The following is a 7,498-nucleotide window of genomic DNA, read 5'->3' as shown; positions in this document are numbered from 1 at the left end:
TATAACTTCAGAATTAAGACTAAAATTTCTTACTAAAACCGATCCTTTGTGTTAACGTCTTTACATTTAAGAACAAATAACGAAACTTTAATTAATTTCCGAGGGGGTAGTGTGTCGGAAAAATTTAAGAATCAATAAATTAGTTTAATTATTTTGTTGTTTATTTGATTTTTGTTTTTGTTAGTGCAAAACAAACGGTGAGTGCGGGGTTGCACGGTCCTCCGCGTTATTAAAATGACGTCTATTCCAAGGACGTCGCAAAAGAAGAAAAACAAAAACAAAAATAAAGATGGAATAAAAAAGGGACCCTTGAAGGTCAGGTCATACGCGAGGCGTGCCCAGGGGGGCGCCCCGCGTAGGAGGTGCGTTTTTAGCCAATTCTGGCCAGAGACTCAGATACGCGGGTGTAGACACCGAGTCGGAGGACCTGTGACGAAAACCTGAAACAAGACGGTCGAAGCGATTGATTCCGGAAGTTTTGAAAAATATATAAAGAATAATAAGCTGAGGAAAATTAACGGCACGACGCGGGCACACAACGGCATCCCGCACACGGACGATGATGGTCGAACGCCCGCTTGACGGCTCGAGACGTGCGCGCGGCGTCCGTCGGACGCACCGCGAGTGGCACGCTCTCGACGCCCGAGCAATGCCTGGTACCGCTGGCGGTGCGCGCCCTCGTGGGCCGTTGAGCACACGTGCCTGGCAGCGTGAGGCGCGCGTTCGGCGGCCGCGACGTGCGAGCGTCTAGCTGCACGGAACGCGCGCTCGGCGGCCACGGAGTGCACGCGTCCGACGGCGCGGGGCACGCCCCGAGGGTCGCCGGGCGGGCACCCAACCACATCGGGCGAACGCCCAACGCGTCGGGCGGACGCCCAACATTGTTGGGCGGCCGCCTAACAAGGTTGGGCGGCCACCCAACCACAATGGGCGACGCCCAATTTTTTTTGGGCGTCGCCCATTGTTCCGGGATCCGTTTCCCTATATAAGGGCACAGATCCCAAGGTGAAAAGGGGGCCTTTTTTGGGAGGAAAACTTTCTCACTCTAAACATTTTTAGAGAGAGAGAGAGAGTGGATTTTTTTGAGAAAAATATTTTTTTCTCAAAAATTCCAAATTTCCTAAGTTCAATTTTTACTAAATTTTTATTAAAATCGGGAGCTCGTGGTTCGTGGAATCAATCGGCTTCGACTGTCAGATACCGAATCAAAGGTATTATCCGAGGACTAGACTCTTTATTTTATTTATTTCTCTCCTTCTATTTATTTTTTATGCTATAGTTTTTTATTCCTTTAGTCATTTATTTATTTTGTCACGTTTTATTTAGTTAGCGTATTTATTTAATTTTCGTTTCGTGTTAAATAAAATTCGGTTTTATTTTAAAATAAAAACCTCGTTTTGGATATCCCCATACGAACTGTGATCCGATAAAAAGGTAGTTCGGGTATCGAAAATGTTGTAATTATAAGTTTTTGATTTAAAAGAGGTTTCCAAATAACGTTTTAAAATAAAAACATCGTTTTAGGAACTTCCGTTTTCGACTATGATCCATCTTTGGTAGTTCGGAAGTCCAAAACGATTGAATTAGATTTAATGTAATGCTTTTGAATAAATCTGGAAAATATTGGAGTGCTGCTGTAATTTGCCATTTCTGTCACTAAAGGTTGTTTACCGACGGATTTTCCGTCGGTAAATCTGCCAAAATGTAAAAAATGCCATTTCGGTCCCTTTTTCTTAACTTTTAGACTTTTAATCCTTAGTATATATATATATATAATTATGTAATATATTCTTTTCAAATTGTTTAAAACTTTAACATATATAATTATTTTAGGAGATTGGTATTCCATTTTTATTCTAATTTTTTTATATATGTACATATTACTTTCTTTTTTATTATTATTCATTTAAATTACATTAAATTCTATTTTAAATGTTATTTACTTGGGCATTTTGGGAGATAATGAGTAGATGTTGGGGGATGAACATATAGTCTTTTTGACATTAGGATTATATTAGTCATGTATATATATAGTTTTGGGGTATATTTGGGTTATCTTAATTATGGTTAAATAAAATTATTTTGAGTGATAAGTGCTATTTTCTTATTTATGAATTTCATTCACTATTTTCTTATGTTTAAAGTATAAATATATTATTTTCATTATTCTTTCTTATATATGTATTAGGTAGTATATTTTCTTTTACTCTTATTTTATGTCTTTTGGGCTAAAATGTATAAATATATATCTATATTATTTTCTTTATTTCTTTTGGTCATTTATAAGTCCATATTTCAAATGGGCTTCACTTGGAAAAATTAATTTTTAGGCCTAAATGTGTTTATTGATGTAATTATAATAGTTAGAGAGTCCATTAAATAAGTGGGGAAAATAAGTCACAAAAAGAGAGTTTTCAATTAAATTATTTAAGCTAATGAGCTTTCTTAGATCTCTAATGTAGATAAATAGAGTCATTTTGGTTGATATTTCAAATCGTCTTCAAAACACCACGTTTTAAAACCTTAGTCCGTTCCAACGACGGATTAAGCGAACATTGTAATCAAAATCTTTTTCTTTGTTAATAATGGAGATTTTGAATCGCTTTCTTAATGAATTTGTACAAAATAAAATTGACTTGTATGTTTAACCACGTTTTCTTATTAAAAGGCTTTTACTTTAACGTTTTCAATTACTCGAGTCGTTCCAACGGCGATTCGGGTAAGCTTCATCAAACGGGGTTTTAAAACGCACCTAAATCGTTCCAACGGCGATTAAGGTGCAAACCATGTAATAAACATCGTTTTGGGGAAATAAGTTAATGTAGAATAGACACACAACATAACATTTAAATACGGTTGTAAATAAATCACTTCTTTCTTCCCCCTCTCTGTGTATGTATAAACATAAATGGGTGATTCTTTACTGATGTGGCTTTTCAATATCATATGCTCAAAATGGTTTCCAAAAAGAGAAAGAAAAGGGTTTCAAATGAATTTTAAACTTAAAGAAGTATACGATTAGTCCGTTATCGCCTAACATGCTGAGTAGGAGGCCGGTGGTTCATAACCGGGCGATGTCGGGGTGCCTAGTAGCCTTTCTCCGGAAAGGAGCTAGCCTTCTCGGCTCGTACCTAAGTTTCCCGAACCCACACCGGTCTCCCGCAAGGGATCGGTGTTCATTTTCCCATTCGTGGGTGGCGACTCTTCCATATCTCCGAGCTCCGGTCCTGCCGAGCAGCTTGATTCCATGATTGGTTGCTTTCGGCGCCAATCACCGCTTACGTCGCCATGAGGTTGTCCACCCCCCGGTCCGCCCGAGAGATTAGGCCGCGGCACCTCGTCTAACAGCGGGACGCACTAAGAGGGGCGCCTCGCATGTTTGAGTTTCTGGGCTAGTTATACAAGAAAAATGGCGAGCACGCGGGGCGTAAAATGGAGTACGCCCTGCGTGAAGGTTATTAATGGTGCATAAACAGAGAAAAATGAACACGAAAAGAGAAAATAAACAAAACGAAACATAAAGGGAAATCATAAATATATTAAAATAAAAAAGAAAGTACAATAAAAACACAAAAAGATAACAAAAACAACAAAATAAACACGAACTAAAATAAACACGAAAAGAGAAAACATAAAACAAAGGAAAACATAAAACAAAGAAAGGGAAACTAAGGTTGAGGCGGAGGAGGATTGTCGTGGATGTTGAAATGTGTGAAGAAGGTGTTGGCGAAGGCGTCGAAGCTGGCCCTATCCGCTTGCCTTTGAGCCTCGGCGGCGTCGAAGCGAGCATCAAGGGCGTCGAAGCGCGAGTCGAAGTGGGCCCGATCACGTCGTTGGTTGTCCTCCAAAATATCCAACCGGGCGTAGATGGAGTTGAAGTCGTGGTTGGGGGGTGGACTAAAGTTTAGGCCCATTTCCGAGTCCGATCCCTCGTCCTCGTCGTCTTGGGGTTGGGCTGCCCCCGAACTCTCACCCGGGCCGGAGGTAGGGCGCTTTAGTGATTTGAAGGCATTTTTCTCCAAAGGCCGCGACTCCAAGCTGGGGAGGCGGTCAAGAGCAGCTTCGCCAAGAGCAGAGGTGGCGAAGATGGTGATGAGATGGCCCAACCCGATTTTGCCACGTTTTCGGGTGGGCATGTGGTGGAGTTGGACAGCCACGAGGTAGCAAAGGTCGTAGGTGAGGCCGTTTGCACAACAATAAAGGGCCAAAAGCTCGTGCTTATTGACCTTAGTGGACTCGGACTTCCCCGAGAAGTAGAAGGAGATGAAGTGGTGGAGAAGTTGGAGGATTGGATCGCGGATGCAGGCCGGGCGGAGGTTGGAGATATCGTAATCGTCGGACCCAGTGATGGAGGTCCAAAAATCACGAGGGGAGACACCCTCGGGCCAATGTGCTATGCCCTCCTCCGCTTGACGGGTGAAATGGTTGCGGAGCCATTGTGTGTCAATGGAGAAAGGGTGGTTGTGAAGGCGGAAGTTGAAGAGGGCGGCTCCGGGAACATTATTGGATTCTAGGGTGGTGTAGAACTCCACGACCAATGAAGAATAAACGTGGTGGCATGCCCGATAGTGATCGAGCCAATTTAGAGCACGGAGGCGGTCCTCGAAGGCACCTCCAACCTTGTAGCGATCAAGAACACTACGTTCAATGTATGGGAGTTCCATTATGTGGGCAGCGAAGAGTGTTTGGTAGGATTGGGCCTCTTCTTCGGTGAGAAGATGGAAAGGAGCCCGATATTAGCGGGTTAGTGGTGGTGTTTCTTCTCGTTCGGGGGTGGTGGTGATTGGTGTGGTTGGGAACGAGAAGTACGGGCCCGAGTGGACCGCGGGGGGCGCATGTCGGTAACATGTTTTCGTCTTGCCATGGTGTTAGTGAAGGATTGAGAGAGAGGGTGTAGGAAGAGTGTGGAAAGTTAGAGTGAGTTGTGAGGAAGAAGAAGGGAAAAAGGGGGAGTATTTACAGGGGAGGAGTGGGGAATCCAAGTAAAACTCGGATTCCCAGAGGGGTACGCGAGGCGTGAAGAGGCCACGCCACGCGTATCCCACCTCCTGCCCATTATTTGACGCAAAAACGGCACGGTACGCGGGGCGTGCGGGGAAGCACGCCTCGCGTATCGCACCTCCTGGCCATAAATTGGTGGGAAAATGGCGAGGACGCGTGGCGTAAATGGAGGTACGCCCCGCGTGGAAAGAACAATTTTCGATTTTAAGGAGTTTTTTTGAATTTTTATGGGTTTTAATTGCTTATTTAATGTTTTTATGATTTTTTATTGCTTTTTAATGTTTTTATGGTTTTTAAATTATCATTAAGAGGGTGGTTAAGACAAAATTTATGATGGAGGGAGGTTGAAGAAATTTGAATTTGAAAAGGTGGGATGTGATTGGAGGGGAGAAGAGGTGGAGTGGAGAAGTGGGAAAGATTTTTGGGGAAGAGGAGAGAGTGATGGGAAAGGTGGGAGAGGGAAAGGCTGTCATGGGGAGTTGCAATTCGCAGCTCCCCTAGGATACGCGGGGCGTGCCCTATGGGGCGCCCCGCGTGTCCCAATACGTGGCGTTTATTCGGGAGAGAACTTAACTGCCGAAGGTTACGCGGGGCGTGGTAGGAGGGACGCCCCGCGTAACGTGTCTTTTATTGCGAAAAATGGGGTAAGACACGCAGATGCGCGGGGCGTGAAAGGCATGGCGCCCCGCGTGGCTTATATTTTTTTTGGATTAAACATGGGATTTGTTTTTCTTTTGATTTATGAGACGGGAGAAAATAAAATAACTAAAAAGAAAAATAAAAATAAAAATAAAAATAACATAAAATAGAGAAAAACACACATAAAAAATAAATAAAGATGATGATACATATAAACAAGGGGTTTGAGAAATTCAAACCGATGCTACGTTTAGAGTCGAAGTAGCTCGACTTTCTCATGTGGCGGCTTACTGCAGGTTGTCCGAATTGGAACTCGACGGGTCCGAACTTCTACTGTTTAGGAGCGTTATCGCCTGTCCGGACTCTCTATTTTTGCCCCGCGGGTTTTGCTCGGTGTTTGCCGGGAGGGTTCCTAATGGCCTTTCCTGCTGCTGACGATTCAAGTGGGCTACCTGGCGGCTAAGGTCCCTATAAAACACCTCACTATCAGCAAGACAGGTTAAGATATCCTTTAATAAGGACGTTACTGACTGGCCATGCACATTATCGGGAGGTGGTGTGTTTCGACCGGGCACGGTTTGTGATTGCCCTAGCACGTTTTTCCGATATTCTTGATCAAAGTCGGATGGGGGCCTCAATACATTATTATTATTGCCATACGACAAGTTAGGGTGTTGGTACCGAGGCCTCCATCCGCTGTTATTATTATTGTGATGGTGTGAGTAGGAGTTCGGGTTAGGATTGTACCTTTGATTGCCTCTTATGTAACTTACATTTTCGGTGTCGCCGGCGAAAGGGCTACCGGCTTGGCAATTAAGTCCGTCATGGTCTCCACCACAATGATTACACATCAGGACCTGTGCAACTTTGTTAAGGCTCAACTGGGCTATCAAAGCGTCAAGTTTTTTATTCATTTTCGCCATGGAACTTATCGCACCGTATTTTGCTTCGGCCTTAGCGAATTTTACAAGATATACTTCAAAATTGCTCGGGTGGAGCTTGAGAATGCCTTTTTACTTTTATTGTATCCTTTGTTTTGATAGAGGCACAAAAACAATATTTTGAAAGCTTATGGTGCTCATTTGCTAAGGCCGTGACTTATTTCGGGTAATTCGGGTGCAAATTGATTTTGTCAGTATTTGAACAAGAGGAAAAAGGGTTAAATGTTAAAAGGGTATTAACAAAAAAGTTGGTTAATAGGCTCGAAGGGGTTTCCTAATGTTTAATGAAAACGAGAAAAATAAATTAAGAAAAATTAGCCTAAGTAGGTTCAGTTTATCATCTATTGCCTTTTTACCAAAAATAAGTGTACTTAACCCGGAATTGGATGCAAATTCTATGAGTCGAGTGAAGTCAAAGCTCTCAAAAAATTGTGAAAGAATTAGAGTTCTCGTACGAACTCTTTTAGGCTCAAAAATACCTTACAAAGATTCGGGTTTAAATTGTGTACTATCAAGTCTTCGCTAAATTCTCAACTATCCCGTTTTTATTGCCTTTTTAAAGTTCATTATGGAGATGACATGTGAGTTAGGACTCAATGCTTTTGTTTAGTACTAGCCTAAGCTTTTCATAAATTCCCTAACTTCAAAACCAAGACTAAAATTTCCCAATTAAACCATCCTTTGTGTTCCGATGTTTTTATTTTTAACGACAAATAACGGAACTTTAATTAATTTCCGAGGGAGGTGTAGCGTGTCGGAAGAATTCAAGAGTCAATAAATTTGTTTAATTATTTTGATAATTATTTGATTTTTATTTTTGTTTTTGTTAGTGCAAACCAAACTAAAAGTGCGGGGTTGCACGTCCCTCCGCGTTATTAAAATGACGCCTATTCCAAGGGCGTGGCAAAAAGAAAACA

The sequence above is a fragment of the Euphorbia lathyris genome, chromosome 9 (assembly GCF_963576675.1).
Source record: "Euphorbia lathyris chromosome 9, ddEupLath1.1, whole genome shotgun sequence".
In the NCBI taxonomy this organism is placed as follows: Eukaryota; Viridiplantae; Streptophyta; class Magnoliopsida; order Malpighiales; family Euphorbiaceae; genus Euphorbia; species Euphorbia lathyris.
Note: the sequence above shows the minus strand (reverse complement) of the source record.